A 17,184-nucleotide genomic window follows, 5' to 3' on the forward strand; every position below is an offset into this window, starting at 1 on the left:
GTGTGTGTGTGTGTGTGTGTGTGTGTGTGTGTGTGTGTGTGTGTGTGTGTGTGTGTGTGTGTGTAAGTGAATCTCTGTGTATTTGTGAGTGGGTGGGTAAAGGCATTTTGCGGATGTTTACATTATGCAGATGCTTGTGTGTGTGTGTGTGTGTGTGTGTGTATGTTCATCTGTGTGTATGATTGTGTGTGTGATTCCATGCACAAGCTTGTGTGTGTGTCTTGATGAGCACACTCCCTCAGAAGCTTCCATTGACACAGAGGGAATAAAGTGTCCTTAGCTTTTGAAAGCCCATATAAATAAAGTGCCTGATTGATGGTTCAATTTACACCGATTCATCTCTGGAAATGGAAATGAAGAACATTAGCCACATTCCGCTACATCAAGTGCAAGATGGAACAGATTGAGCTTCCTCTGTCTAATATATATATACCCAGTCATGCATCTAAAGAGAGAATGTGTGTGAGTGTGTCACTGTGCATGTGTGTGTGTCACTGTGTGTGTGTGTGTGTGTGTCACTGTGAGTGTCACTGTGTGTGTGTCACTGTGTGTGTGTCACTGTGTGTGTGTCACTGTGTGTGTGTGTGTCACGGTGTGTGTGTGTGTCATTGTGAGTGTGTCACTGTGTGTGTGATACTGTGTGTGTGTGTGTGTCACTGTGTGTGTGTGTGTGTCACTGTGTGTGTGAAACTGTGTGTGTGTGTCACTGTGTGTGTGTCACTGTGTGTGTGATACTGTAGATACTGTATACATCTCCCATTGTAATGTTCTGCATCTTTGTTTCTTTCTCGCCATCGTCTTGGTGACAGCTGGAAATAGACCTATAATGGGATCTTCTCAGGTGTACTGCTGCCTCAGATCTCTGCCAGCCAGCCAGGCTCCAGCTATGGGAGGTGATACATAGATCAGTGGAGGCTGGTGGCAGGAGCTATAGGAGGACGAGCTCATTGTAATGGCTGGATTGGAATACATGGAAAGGAGTCTAACATGTGGTTTCCATATGTTTGATATTGTTCCATTTATTCCATTCCAGCCATTACAATGAGCTTGTCCTCCTATCGCTCATCCCACGAGCCTCCACTGGCGTAGATAAGGAATACGCTCCACAGATTCATTTAGATGTTTGGTAAAGTCTGTTTCTAAGCAGGCATCATGTTTCTATAAATGACAGCAGAGGAGACTTTGATACTTGATGTAGGCCTGTACATTTACATTTACATTTTAGTCATTTAGCAGACGCTCTTATCCAGAGCGACTTACAGTTAGTGAATACATAATTATTATTATTATTTTTTTATTATTTTTTTATACTGGCCCCCCATGGGAATTGAACCCACAACCCTGGCGTTGCAAACGCCATGCTCTATCAACTGAGCTACATCCCTGCCGGCCATTCCCTCCCCTACCCTGGATGACGCTGGGCCAATTGTGCGCCGCCCATGAGTCTCCCGGTCGCGGCCGGCTGCGACAGAGCCTGGATTCGAACCAGGATCTTTAGTGGCACAGTTAGCACTGCGATGCGGTGCCTTAGACCACTGCGCCACTCAGGAGACTGTAGCCTGTACAGCCTAGCCTGGTCCCAGATCTGTTTGTGCTGCCTTGCCAACTCCTATGGTCTTTGAGTTGACAAGGTAGCACAAACAGATCTGGGACAAGGCTATATATAAAGCCCATCTCCCTCTTTCATATGTACAGTGCATTCGGAAAGTATTCAGACCCCTTGAATTTTTCAACATTTTGTGTGCAAATTTAAAAGAAATAACAAAACTGAAATATCACATTTACATAAGTATTCAGACCCTTTACTCAGTACTTTGTTGAAGCACCTTTGGCAGCGATTACATCCTCAAATCTTCTTGGGTATTATGCTACAAACTTGGCACACCATGCTTCACCGTAGGGATGGTGCCAGGTTTCCTCCAGACGTGACGCTTGGCATTCAGGCCAAAGAGTTCAATCAGTCACCTCCCTGACCCAGGCCCTTCTCCCCCGATTGCTCAATTTGGCAAGGCGGCCAGCTCTAGGAAGAGTCTTGGTGGTTCCAAACTTCTTCCATTTAAGAATGATGGAGGCCACTGTGTCCTTGGGGACCTTCAATGCTGCAGAAATTTGTTGGTACCCTTCCCCAGATCTGTGACTCGACACAATCCTGTCTCAGAGCTCTTCGGACAATTCCTTCAACCTCATAGTTTGGTTTTTGCTCTGACATGGACTGTCAACTGTGGGACCTTATATAGACAGGTGTGTGCCTTTCCAAATCGTGTCCAATCAATTGAATTGACCCTAGGTGGACACCAATCAAGTTGCCGAAACATCTCAAGGATGATCAATGGAAACAGGATGCACCTGAGCTCAATTTCAAGTCTCATAGCAAAGGGTCTGAATACTTATGTAAATATGGTATTTCTGTTTTTTTTTAAATATAAATTTGCAAACATTTCTAAAAACCTGTTTTCGCTTTGTCATTATGGGGTATTGTGATGAGGAAAATTTTTTTATTTAATCAATTTTATAATAAGGCTGTAATGTAAGGAAATGTGGAAAAAGTGAACGGGTCTGAATACTTTCTGAAGGCGCTGTATCCCAGTACTGTACCTGGATGTCTAAAGGTCCATTTGGAGTGCACTTGTTCTCTTCTACGTGTGATCCTCTCTTCTTTTCATTTATTCCATCTGTCATCCTCAACTCTCTCTCTCTCTCTCTCTCTCTCTCTCTCTCTCTCTCTCTCTCTCTCCTCTCCCTCTCCCTCTCCCTCTCCCTCTCCCTCTCTCTCTCTCTCTCTCTCTCTCTCTCTCTCTCTCTCTCTCCCTCTCCCTCTCCCTCTCCCTCTCCCTCTCCCTCTCCCTCTCCCTCTCCCTCTCCCTCTCCCTCTCTCTCTCTCTCTCTCTCTCTCTCTCTCTCTCTCTCTCTCTCTCTCTCTCTCTCTCTCTCTCTCTCTCTTCCTCTCTCTCTAACCTCTCTTCATCCGCTAGCTCCATTTTCCACCTCACCGCCCTGCTTGTCATTCCCTCCTCCAATTGATTGGCCTCCATTCAATCTCATGATCTCTCATTTCCTTTTTCCCTCGTTCATTTCTCTCTCTCTGACTCTCTCTCTGTCTCTCTTTCCCTGTATCTCTCTCCTTTCACCTCTCCCTGTCCTTTATCTTCATTTCACCCTGATGGGCTCCTTCTTTTCTCCTCTTCTCCCTCCTTCACCTTCCATCCCCTGCTTCCCCCCCTCTTGCTCTCTCACTTTCACTCCTCCCCTCCCCATGTGTGGGGGATAAGCACAAACTTTGATAAACTGTCAGATGAGTCACAAGGCAAATCTCCAAATCTCAAGTTCATCATTCACATAATATGTGGCTATCCAGCACATAGTGTGTGCGTGCTGTGTGTGTGTGGGTGTGCGAGTGTGCGTTTTGTTTGCACAAGCACACATTCTTTTATATATTCCCACCCATAATGAAGAAAAACAGCAAAACTGCTTATTGAATGGATGAAAGGTATGTTTTTTCACCTCTCATCAGTGCATTCTGTCTGGAAGACTGAATGCCGGATGAGCATGGCTGAAGGCGCAGTAGAAAGAACCCAGTGACATGGGGGTGTGTGGTCGGTATAGAGGCAGTTTGTGGGCGTATGGTTGGGTCTTATGTCAAACTCACTGAAATCTACCAACGCAGCAAATAAACTATTGGGGAGGGAAATGGAAAGATCAGTGGAGAAACTCACAGGGCGCTATGCGCATACAGGTAACGAGAGGATCAAGGCATGAAAGGAGGGGAAAAGGGAGATGAAAGGGTAAGTGTGAAATGGGAGGTGAGGTCGGAGTGAGGGAGGAAAGAGGAGAGTTGGCGGACAACATTCTAGGAAAAATAGATGCTACCTAGAACCAAAAACTTTCTACCAAAAAGGTTCCATGTAAAACCATATCCCCTCCACAAATAACCTTTTTTCTAAGGGTGCAGTATTGGGTTGGAGGGCGTGGAGGGCGATATAAGATAAAGAGATGTAGATTAGCATGAAATATAGGAAAAAGAGCGATGAGAATGAAAGGGTGAGGATGAGGTGGTGAAAAGGGGGATGAGGTGGCAGGAAAGAAGAGAGGTAGGATGGGGGGACCAGTATGGGGGGACCAGTATTGGAGGTCCATTATGGGGGGTCCAGTATTGGGGGTCCATTATGGGGGGTCCAGTATTGGGGGTCCAGTATGAGGGGTTCAGTATTGGTGGTCCAGTATGGGGGGTTCAGTATTGGGGGTTCAGTATGCAGGGTCCAGTATTGGTGGTCCAGTATGCAGGGACCAGTATTGGTGGTCCAGTATTGGTGGTTCAGTATTGGTGGTCCAGTATGGGGGGTTCAGTATTGGGGGTTCAGTATTGGTGGTCCAGGATTGGTGGTCCAGTATGCAGGGTCCAGTATTGGTGGTCCAGTATGCAGGGACCAGTATTGGTGGTCCAGTATTGGTGGTCCAGTATTGGTGGTCCAGTATGGGGGGTTCAGTATTGGTGGTCCAGTATGCAGGGTCCAGTATTGGTGGTCCAGTATTGGGGATTCAGTATTGGTGGTCCAGTATGCGGGGGTTCAGTATTGGTGGTCCAGTATGCGGGGGTGTCCAGTACTGAGGGTCCAGTATTGGAGGTCCAGTATGCGGGTGTGTCCAGTATGGGGGGTTCAGTATTGGGGGTCCAGTATGGGGTGTCCAGTATTGAGGATCCAGTATTGGGGGTCCAGTATTGGGGATTCAGTATTGGTGGTCCAGTATTGGTGGTCCAGTATTGGTTGTCCAGTATTGGTGGTCCAGTATTGGTTGTCCAGTATTGGTGGTCCAGTATGAGGGGTTCAGTATTGGTGGTCCAGTATTGGGGGTTCAGTATTGGTGGTCCAGTATTGGTGGTTCAGTATTGGTGGTCCAGTATGCAGGGTCCAGTTTTGGTGGTCCAGTATTGGAGATTCAGTATTGGTGGTCCAGTATGCGGGGGTGTCCAGTATGGGGTGTCCAGTATTGAGGGTCCAGTATTGGGGGTCCAGCATTGGGGGTCCAGTATTGAGGGTCCAGTATTGGGGGTCCAGTATGCAGGGGTGTCCAGTATTGAGGGTCCGGTATTGGGGGTCCAGTATGGGGTGTCCAGTATTGAGGGTCCAGTATTGGGGGTCCAGCATTGGGGGTCCAGTATGGGGGGTCCAGTATTGGGGGTCCAGTATGCAGGGGTGTCCAGTATTGAGGGTCCAGTATTGGGGGTCCAGTATGCGGGGGTGTCCAGTATTGAGGGTCCAGTATTGGGGGTCCAGTATGCGGGGGTGTCCAGTATTGGGGTCCAGTATGTGGTGTCCAGTATGCAGGGTTCAGTATTGATGGTTCAGTATTGGGGGTCCAGAATTGGGGTGTCCAGTATGCGGGGTCTAGTATTGGGGGTTCAGTATTGGGGGTCCAGTATACGGGGTCCAGTATTGGGGGTCCAGTATGCGTGGTCCAGTATTGAGGGTCCAGTATTGGGGGTCCAGTATGCGGGGGGTCCAGTATGCAGGGTCCAGTATGCGGGGGGTCCAGTATTGAGAGTCCAGTATTGGGGGGTCCGGTATGCGGGGGGTCCAGTATGCGGGGACCAGTATGCGGGGGGTCCAGTATTGAGGGTCCAGTATTGGGGGGTCCAGTATGCGGGGGGTCCAGTATTGGGGGTCCAGTATTGGGGGTCCAGTATGGGGGGTCCAGTATTGGGGGACCAGTATTGGGGGAGCGTTATTAGAGAGAGATGGATGGAGATAAGGACAGCAGCTCAGACAAGGGAGGTAAAGAGCCACAGCATCTGGTCCATGGCTGGGAGTCACCCTCCACTATTTAGTAAGAGAGAGAGAGAGGGAGGGAGAGAGAGGTGAGAAAATACAAGGCCAATCTGCCAGACATCAACACAACACCCTATTCAGCACTGCAAGACCGCAGTCCGTTTAGCTCCAAGCATATTGGCATAACCGTACATACTGCTAAAGTGGTATTATAGAATAATGACTGTAGAATGCACTAGTCTGGAAATGTTTTATGTATTCTATTGCCTGTATATTCAGGTGCAACGTCATTATGAACATGTTAAAGTTGGTTTCTGTGTCATTCTCTATCTCTCTCTCTCTCTCTCTCTCTCTCTCTCTCTCTCTCTCTCTCTCTCTCTCTCTCTCTCTCTCCATCTATTGGTTTTGTCTATCTATTTCTCTCTCTCTCGTCCTCCCTCTTCTCTCCCCCCTGCTCTGTATTGCTTGTCCCCCCATGACTCTTAAATCTCTAGAGGCAGGAGGTGGGGTAAAACTCTGGTTGAGAGACTAATAGAAAGAGTCATGATAAAGCTGCTTAAAGACACCATGACAATAGACATTCCGAAACATCGGTACTGAGCATTGTCACTGTCACTCACTCCTACAGAGCAGGCAGGCATCAATGCCATTGACATTGGAACAAAGGTTTATTGATGGCTATCTCTGTCAGGTGTCAGGGAATTCTTACCTTGGCTATTTGGCATTGTAAAGCTTATTTGTTATGTTGTTTCTGGTCAGGTCATGTGCTCAGGAAAAACTCCTGGCCCAAATAATGAGACACACGAATGGAGTGGATAAGCACTTTCACATTGCCTTGAACATTGTATCCCCTCTTGCACATGCTGTCATGTGCATACAAATACAGTTATATTTGATCACGTGTCACTATACATGTCTTTATATTCCATAGTAATGTGTGAGGACACACACCACTGGGGAGATATTAAGAGCTCTAATGTTAATCCATTACTGCAACTGAATGATTCAGGACCTAAATGTACTTCTTGCTCTTTGTACCCTCTGTGTGATGATTACAGAAACGTAGTGTACTGTACTTGCTTATACTGTGTGTGTCCCAAATGGCACCCTGTTCTCTTCATAGTGCACTAATTTTGACCAGCACAATAAAGGGAATAGGATGCCATTTGGGACTCAGCCACTGTCATTCATCTTGTCCTATTCTTTCACATCAAAGAATGTTTTAAATGTTTTTATGTTTATGTTTTTATTTTATTTTTTCTCCAATTAGTAGTTACGGTCTTGTCCCATCGCTGCAACACCCGTACAGACTCGGGAGAGGCGAAGGTCGAGACACAACCCTGCCAAGCCACACTGCTTCTTGACACACTGCTCGCTTAACCCAGAAGCCAGCCGCACCAATGTGTCGGAGGAAACACCGTACAGCTGGCGACCGAAGTCAGCGTGCAAGCACCCGGCCCACCACAAGGAGTCGCTAGAGTGCGATGGGACAAGGACATCCCAGCCGGCCAAACCCTCTCCTAACCTGGACAACGTTGGGCCAATTGTGCGCCGCCTCATAGGTCTCCCAGTCACGGCCGGCTGCGACACAGCCTGGGATCAAACCCGGGTCTGTAGTGACGCCTCTAGCACTGCGATGCAGTGCCTTAGACCGCTGCGGCACTCGGGATGCCCCAAAGAACGTATTTCTACTGGGGGGGAAAAAAGCACCAAATATTTATTTATTCCCATTGGGACAGAAGGCCACATTGAGCACAAAATCTACAGTTAGAAAACATACATTGGGATAAAACATTGGGTCAGTTTAAAGGACTGATGGTGTTGCTGGTTCAATAGGAACCGCAGGGTGTTTCTGATCATATGTCTGATGCATGTGTGTCAAGGAACTGAAAAGGCTATACTTCTGTAAATATTCTGAAGTGTGTAGGGCTGCTATTATGTAAAGGAGCTTGTGATAAAGAGCTGCTGCCTGCCAGTATTGTACAGTACAACAGTACATTGTGCTGTGTTGAAGTATACACACTAGTATGTGTCAGCAGGTCAGAGCTTGCCTGGTCTCCTTAATGTGAAGGCTTACTGGTGTCACTAAGACTAGGATTCAATGCAAGGCGTGTTATACTGTATAGCCGATAATGCGCCTTAAGCAATGTTTCCGCATTTGCGGAGATGGCGTTCATGGTAAAAATGGCATAAATGTTGGCTCAAGCGGAGATTACATTACGGATTGAAACTCGGCCTCGGGTTGTACAACTGACACACAACACATTTGACACAATAGTTGTGACACAACAGATTTGATGAGTTTATCTGCATCATTTCTTTTGACACAATTATTGGGTCTCTTCTCCAGAGCCAGACAGACACAGACAGAGCACAGCTCATGGCCATCCACTAGACAATAACAATGTACTTGAGCATTATATTGGGTTTCAATGAGAGCCGTTTTCATGATGAAGATGGGGATTCATGCCATAATGTGAATAGGCGCTGGGCACCCAATCTGGCTCCTCTAAAACACAGACAGACAGACAGACAGACAGAGTGCTGCTTCACTGGGCACGCTGCAGAATGGAGTTCAAGTGATGCTCATCTCATTTCATTGATGCTCTCTCATTCTGAAGCTCCATTACACTGTAAACCCCAAGATTTGAGGAAACCGATTGCACTTCATTATTTTAATATATCAATCTAATCAAATGTTCTAATCAAATCAAATGTTATATGTCACATGCTTCGTAAACAACAGGTATAGACTAACAGTGAAATACTTACTTAAGTTACCGCTTGCCATGCGTTAGCAGAGAGAGCAGTCTATGACTTGGGTGGCTGAAGTCTTTGAGAATTATTAGGATGTCACACCCGGGCTCTGGGACTCTATATGTTGAGCCAGGGTGTGTTCATTCTATGTGTTATATTTCTATGTTGGGGGTTCTAGTTGTTCTGTTTCTATGTTGGCCTGAGTGACTCCCAATCAGAGGCAACGAGTGTCAGCTGTGGCTGGTTGTCTCTGATTGGGAGCCATATTTAAACTGTCTGTTTTCCCTTTGTGTTTGTGGGTTCTTGTTCCAGTTGGTTCTGTGTTTTGTACCGTGGACTTCACGAGTCGTTTGTTGTTTTGTTTATTGTCAGTATTTATCACTATAGATAAATAAACATGTTCGTTCATCACGCTGCGCCTTGGTCTACTCAATACGACGATCGTGACAGAAGAACCCACCATACAAGGACCAAGCAGCGTGTCCAGGAGCAGGCAGACTGGACATGGGAGGAAGCGCCGGGGAAGGAGATGGAGAGGTTGGCGATGGCCCAGGTGGGCAAATCGTGGTCCTGGGAGGACATGCTCGGGGGCAAAGGGCCATGGGCTAGGATTAAGGCCCTGGCGAGAGAGGAGCAGCGGCGTCAGCAGTGTCATCGTCGGACGGATGAGAGGCAACCCCAAAAAAATTTTAGGGGGGGGCACACGGCATGGGCGGCTGGGCAGCAGGAGGCTGCCACAGGGCGATTTGGAGAGGAGGCCACCGGGTTTGGGGGGCCAGAAGGCAGGTTGGCGGAGCCTGGATGGAGAGCGGAACCAACTTCCCGTACTCAGGCATGGCAGCATGGGACGGGGAAGGTTCCGCGGTATGCGGAGCGGCGTACTGTGCCATGAGTGGTCCGGCATAGTCCGGTACGTCCTGTGCGAGCACCCCGCACATGTCGTGCGAAGGTGGGTATGCAGCCAGGACGGAGTGTGTCGGCTCAACGCTCGTGGTCTCCAATGCCTCTCCGCGGTCCCGGATATCCTGCTCCAGTGTCACGTGCTGTTATGCCAGTACGGGTACACAGCCCTGTACGTCCTGTGCGGATGCCTCACACAGAGTGTGTGAAGGTAGGCATTCAGCCAGGACGGGTTGTGGCCGCTCTTCACTCCAGGTCTCCTATCCGTCTCCACAGCCCGGCCCGGCCTGTTCCTGCCCCTCGCACCAAGCCTACGGTGCGCGTCGCCAGCCCGGCCCGGCCTGTTCCTGCCACTCGCACCAAGCCTACGGTGCGCGTCGCCAGCCCGGCCCGGCCTGTTCCTGCTCCTCGCACCAAACCTACGATGTGCGTCGCCAGCCCGGCCCGGCCTGTTCCTGCCACTCGCACCAAGTCTACGGTGCGCGTCGCCAGCCCGGCCCGGCCTGTTCCTGCCACTCGCACCAAGCCTACGGTGCGCGTCGCCAGCCCGGCCCGGCCTGTTCCTGCTCCTCGCACCAAACCTACGATGTGCGTCGCCAGCCCGGCCCGGCCTGTTCCTGCCACTCGCACCAAAGCTACGGTGCGCGTCGCCAGCCCGGCCCGGCCTGTTCCTGCCACTCGCACCAAGCCAGGGGTGCGAGTCGTCAGCCTGGTCCAGCCTGTTCCTGCCACTCGCACCAAGCCAGGGGTGCGAGTCGTCAGCCTGGTCCAGCCTGTTCCTGCCACTCGCACCAAGCCAGGGGTGCGAGTCGTCAGCCTGGTCCAGCCCGTTCCTGCTACTCGCACCAAGCCAGGGGTGCGCATCGTCAGCCCGGTCCGGTCCGTTCCTGCTCCACGCACCAAGCCAGGGGTGCGTATCGTCAGCCCGGTCCGGCCCGTTGCTGCTCCACGCACCAAGCCAGGGGTGCGCATCGTCAGCCCGGTCCGGTCCGTTCCTGCCTCACGCACCAAGCCAGGGGTGCGCGTCGTCAGTCCGGCACAACCCGTGCCTGGGTCATCGGTGCCTAATCAGGTACCGCTCGACTGCTCCACAACGGAGCTGAAGCTATCCGCTCCTACTACGTCCAGTTCAGCTCCAGCCAGCGGGGCCAGACCGGACCAGGGGCGTTATGGGGGGATTATTGGAGGGTGGTGGGCAAGCCCGGAGCCAGAACCGCCGCCGAGGAGGAATGCCCACCCAGCCCTCCCCTGTTTTGTTCTATTGGAGGCGCGGTCGCAGTCCGCGCCTTTAGGGGGGGGGGTACTGTCACACACGGGCTCTGGGACTCTATATGTTGAGCCAGGGTGTGTTCATTCTATGTGTTATATTTCTATGTTGGGGGTTCTAGTTGTTCTGTTTCTATGTTGGCCTGAGTGACTCCCAATCAGAGGCAATGAGTGTCAGCTGTGGCTGGTTGTCTCTGATTGGGAACCATATTTAAACTGTCTGTTTTCCCTTTGTGTTTGTGGGTTCTTGTTCCAGTTGGTTCTGTGTTTTGTACCGTGGACTTCACGAGTCGTTTGTTGTTTTGTTTATTGTCAGTATTTATCACTATAGATAAATAAACATGTTCGTTCATCACGCTGCGCCTTGGTCTACTCAATACGACGATCGTGACATAGGACCTTCCTCTGACACCGCCTGGTATAGAGGTCCTGGATGGCAGGGAGCTCAGCCCCAGTGATGTACTGAGCTGTACGCACTACCCTCTGTAGTGCCTTGTGGTCGGATGCCAACACATTTCACACAGTTTCACACAGTTTCAGGGTGTAATAATTAGTCATTAATAATTATTCTATCAATCCACCCTTTGACTAAATATTACACACATACTCACAAAATATATGTTGTTATAGAAATTAATCACACACATTGAAGCACATAAGTTGATTTGCATATAAAAACATTAAAAATGGTCTCATTCAATACAGGTAAAGCGTAACGTTACTCTTTAGCAATGGTACCTAAACTGTTTACCCACTATCTGGAAACAACAGTCTAAGCCTATAGTGAAGAACATTTGCTTCATCACATCCTGCAACATCGGTTAACTAGTACATCATACTTAAAAGAAGACTTTAATACACAAAAGATCATTACAATAACTTTTAAACTAGAGATTTGTAGTTCTAGGTAAACATCCAGTCACAGTTCTTCGTTAGATTTTCACTGCAACCTTCACACATTAGAACTAAGAAAAGTTTCATCCAGTCTCAAACTATCTGAATAGTCGTCATCTTCCACCAAGCCTGGTGGGTCATATTCTTCATTCGGTTGGTCGGAGTCCGGGATTGGGCCGTATCTCACCATCTGCTGTGATACTGCACTCTCCAACGCCTTGCTCACCAACCCCCGGACACAGGGAATAAGACAACATCCACAAAGAACAAGCATACCCATAGACGCGATTGCTGCGCCTAAAATAGTTACAACAATAGTTTTCCATTTACCAAACATTTGATCAAACCAACCAGTCATTGATGTATTCACCCCCCAGTTCTCAGCCCATTCTTTAATTAATGCAGTGAGACCTGCCAGTGCTCTAGTTACTGTACCATCTGGGGCTGTATTGTTGGGGATAAACATACAACAATGACCTCCCACCATCTTGCAAATCCGCCCTTCTCTGCTAAAAGCATTTCGAGAACCAAACTATTCTGCAGGTCATGAGTGAGGTGGCGGATAATTGGTCTGAAATTCCCTCAACTGCATCCCCTGTTTAATTAACGAACCTTTGTAGTAATTAATCCAGTCAACATTTTTATCAATTGTAAACCACCAGAAAAACGTTGTTGTAAACCCTTCTCCAATTTGATCTGTGATTCGCATTACTTTGGTGTCGATAACATTGATAATCTCCGGGGTTCATGGTGAATTGGGGTGCCTTAGTATTATCCTTTTTAAGAGTGGTTATTTTAATATCAGAACAATTAGGTGAGGTTTGGTTTGATCCCAAATCTATCACACAAGAGAACATGGTCTGAGGCATAGGTGCAGTTACAAGGGTTGGCCTACCTGTTGAACAGGCATAACAATTAGTTTCACCCAACTCCCTAGCTGTGTAGTTCATCCACCTTACCCAGAAGTTCTCATTTGAAATTCCTTCTACTTCTCCTTGGTTCATTTCCTGCAAGAGGAAATATTCTACCCTTGGTGGTTTAGTGCTATTTAGGATTCCTTCTGAGGGCCTTCCACGGGTTATTAGACTATTTGTTGATACCTCTGGTGATGTGGTCCTCTGTAGCTCAATTGGTAGAGCATGGCGCTTGTAATGCCAGGGTAGTGGGTTCGATCCCCGGGACCACCCATACGTAAAGATGAATGCACGCATGACTGTAAGTCGCTTTGGATAAAAGCGTCTGCTAAATGGCATATTATATTATTATTATATTATTATAACATTGGATCTACCTGCTGATCTGTCTCGGAGGTGGAAGATTCATTTATCTCCTGAAAAATGAACCTCAAACATATATCTGCCCGAAATCATCAACACAGGCCCAATAGTTCCTTGCTATGTCATCTTGCATAATTGACTTTACCGTTATCACCAGTTCCTGTTTAATTCCCCATCGGTGTACTGCGTCCATTCCATTCTCATAGTATGTTCCACAGGTATGTTTAAACACTCTTGCCCAAGGACATGAGCGTTCCCCAGCGCAAATGTATTTACCATACCTTCTAGGTCCTAACTTTCTTGTACACGCCCCCTTCTTACCAAAGCCCCTAAAACCTCCTATCTCTTCATGGGAGAAGTCGAATCGTATCTTGAATCCCCCATCTTGTCCTAAACTGACTTTAACTATTAAAATAATCATTCCCCCAATAGTCTTTCTTGGTTTCAGTATTTCTACGAGATCGAATCAGTGCCTTGGTATTATTTTGTTCATCATTTCCCTGTTTAGGTTGACCTGGATAAATCCATAATATGGTTAACATGATGATGCAGCTCAGAGTCCCCCAAAATCCCCAAAGCCATCCCAATCCTGTCCCTGACCCACCTGCCTGGTACTTCCCCATACCCACACCTCTATAAACACCACACAGTGATGAAAGGTCGGGGTAGGGTTTCTTCGTTAACAGAGTTTACCCCCGAACTCTAGTGGTACAGTTCTTCTCTTTAACTCTGTGTGTGTTCAACGGTGTTGGTATGTGGGCCTACCTTTTTGCAGTGGGTAACGTGGACCCAAGTGGCTCTCTCAGCTATTCTTATAGCGAAGGCAGTTACCAATAGGACTTGGTATGGTCCCTCCCAGCGTGACTGCTTTCAATCCTTTTTTCTCAACGATTGCATCCACACCCAGTCTCCAGGTTATATACTATGAATCACCTTCTCCTTTAATTCTCCTGTAGGACACAAATTCTTAGACATACGGTTAACAAACAATTTTCTCATGTGTTCTGCTAGTGTATTCTCTAGTTCTATGTCTGCCTGTTCTGGTCCTGCCAACTGTGGCATTCTGTAAGGTCTTCCAAACACTTTCTCAAAGGGGGATAACCCATCTTTATCTGGGGTTACTCTAAATATCTTCCCTTCACTCTGTGATAACTCTATAAAATCAATTTCCAATTGCTGGAAGGGGTACTTAGCCAGAGGATACTCACCCTGAGGTGCCCTTTGTCTGCCCTGGTGATTATTTTGAGCACAGATAACACATCTTGAACAAAAGCTTTTTATTTTATTTTTTATAATTAGTAATCCCATATGCAACCAAGTGTTGTCTAATCTGCTCTACCATCCATCCCTCCCGTTGACACATGGATCTGCCCGTGTGTCAATATTGCAGCATATCCAAACGGTAATTTCGGGAGAATTGGTAAGCTGTCTTTGACCCATATTCCTTCCTTAATTACTGCGCCTTGCTTCACCCATCTGTGAACTTCCTTAATTGGGGCCCTACTGTAGCTCTCTATAAGTAGATCTCTATCTATCGAAACTTCCTATTTTGACAGCTGACTGGGACCAGAGAAGTGTTTTAACCCTGCTGACAACATTTGATAATACCTCAACTTACTTCTATCCCGTAAAAGTAATCCAAGATTAGTACATTTTACCAGCAACAGGTATCCCTCATTCAGGGAAAGCTCTCTCTCTCTTCTGTTATTTTATGGTTCGAATCATATATATTATTACTAAATTATAAATTTCTTCACACTTTTCACAGTACTATAAATTACCCTCAACTTGGTAAAATAAACTATCTTAAAGTCCTCCTCTCATGCCTTTAGAATTTACCAGTGTGGATGATCAATTAACACCAGAAAGTCAAAACAGAGTTCAGAGGCCATTGAAATCATTCAACGAACTGTTCCATCCCATAGTATACTAAACATTACCATCATCCTAAATATTTAATAAATGTTACTTATCACAAGTGTTCATTAAGTCCTCATGACATTTATTCTCATAAGAAATCATGTATACCCAAAACTCAGTCAAAACCGAAAAACTCCATAAAATTCACTGTGTGTGCTCCTTTAAGACTTATCACATTTGACCTGTTGAAAACCCCCTAAAATCAAAATAACAAGGCTTTATAAACATCATACTAGGTGTGTTGTTTTTTATTTGAAAAACCCAATTGAAAAACAACAACCAAAAATAGCCAGGCCCCACTTAATTTGGTAGCTCCCTTTAATGACCTAAATACTGCCTAACTCCACTAAACTGCTCCCCCTAGCCCTGGGCAACATTCCAATGAGATAAGCGAATCTCTTTCTCCTGGAAGAGAAATTATACATTTTGTTAACCTTCAATTGCCATCAGTAATCTAAAGATGGTAAGTACACACAAAACATGATACAGATATCCCCAGTCCTAACTCATCAATAATCGTATCAATCTAATTCCTCATAACTAATCCATAAAACCACTCAAAATTCCTTGAGTATACAATGATTATGTTTAATTGATTACCCTTCAGATCATATCCTCTTTAAATCTCACAATGATTATTGAACCCCTAAATCTGCTCCATGTGATCCCATATCAAATGATCCATTATTGTTTATTTGATCAACACCTTAGGAAAATCAGTTTCCCCTTCTATTGTTCCTGTCACCCTTCTTAATGTCATATTTCACTCATTTGCCAATATAATCCCTTACTTCATATAAGTAAGCAGTGATATTTTATTCCAGGCATCTATTTAAAAAATGTTTGATACGTTGTCTCCTACTGTAGGGGATTTCCCTCAATCCTGGGAAAAAACAAAAACAAAAAACTCCCCCCTCAGAACACATCGGATAACTCCACGTTTCATTACATTCACTAAACCTATAAATAACAAACCCATAACCACCTTCCGGTAATCTACTGATTTAAACCTGTTGCATTAATTTATTAAAATATAAACCTATTGTTTAATAAATCCACTGTTTGCATTGAACACATCTCTCAGTCTCTCTAGGTATTGACTAATACTGTCTCCCTGCTTACACTCGTGGACTTTGGAAAAGTCGGCATGTCTGTGATAATATTCTTTCAGATTATCACATAGTTGTGCCAATTTATCTCCATAAGCCCCTCCTGCTGCCCACTCTAGAACCGGCGCATTCCCATCTCCGGGAACCCAGTTTCCTCTCACTGCCGCCCTATCCTTTAACACTATCTGTCTGACTGCCCTCTCTAGTTCCCCTGTATTCAGCTTAAAGCTGGCAGTCAGCCCTTCCATATCTCTTCTGAACTGGTGTACCCCTGTCTTAGGGTGGGGTATCCCTTCCACTGCTCTCACTGCATCTCTCTGCTTCGTTTACTAAATCCTGGCATTAGTAAATTCTATCCACACACCACCAAAAACGAATAACATATTTGCATACACATAACTAGAAAGCATGAATTTAATGCCATTCTTGCTTAAACAATGCAATTCAACATTTCTCATCACCCAATTTCTATTTATTTTTTCACACAGGAAACCCTGTACAATCTCTATCCTCTATTGCTGACTTTCCATCTAACATTACTGTTCAACATTTCTCAAATCTAATTACCTCTGTTATCAACTAAAATTATAGCCACCTCTTATGAAACCCCCAATCTGTCATTGTTTAGAATACAGCAGACATAGGTAACTGTCCTTTCTAAGTAGGCTACAAATAACACCTAACACATGCCGTAGTTGACCAGCATATATTGAATTTATCTCCATAGTATTAATATCCAATGTAGTGATTGACGTTCCTTAATGGAAACCCTAAATTGGCTTTGTACAATATTATATTAATTATGTCTCACCTATGACGTATTTCTGCGTTTGGGTGAGCAAGTTAATATATAATTATTATTCCAATTATTATTTTATGAAGTCTCTAGCCTTTCATTCAACACAAATCCCCATCATCAAATATACTCCCAGCAGAACTGAAAAAAAACAAAACAGACTGTGATTTCCAGGACACTGCCCCTTTGTTTCTGGCCTCACTATCTCCCCGAGAGTTGGCACTCCCTTAAGGTCTCTTTTACTCCTCTTTTTCTCTCCCAATCTGCTCTTGGTAAACTGCAACTTTTTTAACCTCAATCACTGTTGCTGTGCCGTTCTCCACCCTATCAAAATATTTTTAATGGTCCTGCTTATCTCTGGTCTCATTCCACTGAGGAACGCTATATTTTTAATTGCTGATGGTAGGGCGCATCATTCCCCTGTCTCTGGTCTGGCTTGGGTATGCCACTGTTTGCGTTAAACACATCTTTAACCCTCTCTAAGTACTGGCTGACAGTCT

Source organism: Coregonus lavaretus (genome assembly GCF_964263955.1).
Source record: "Coregonus lavaretus genome assembly, chromosome: 30".
In the NCBI taxonomy this organism is placed as follows: Eukaryota; Metazoa; Chordata; class Actinopteri; order Salmoniformes; family Salmonidae; genus Coregonus; species Coregonus lavaretus.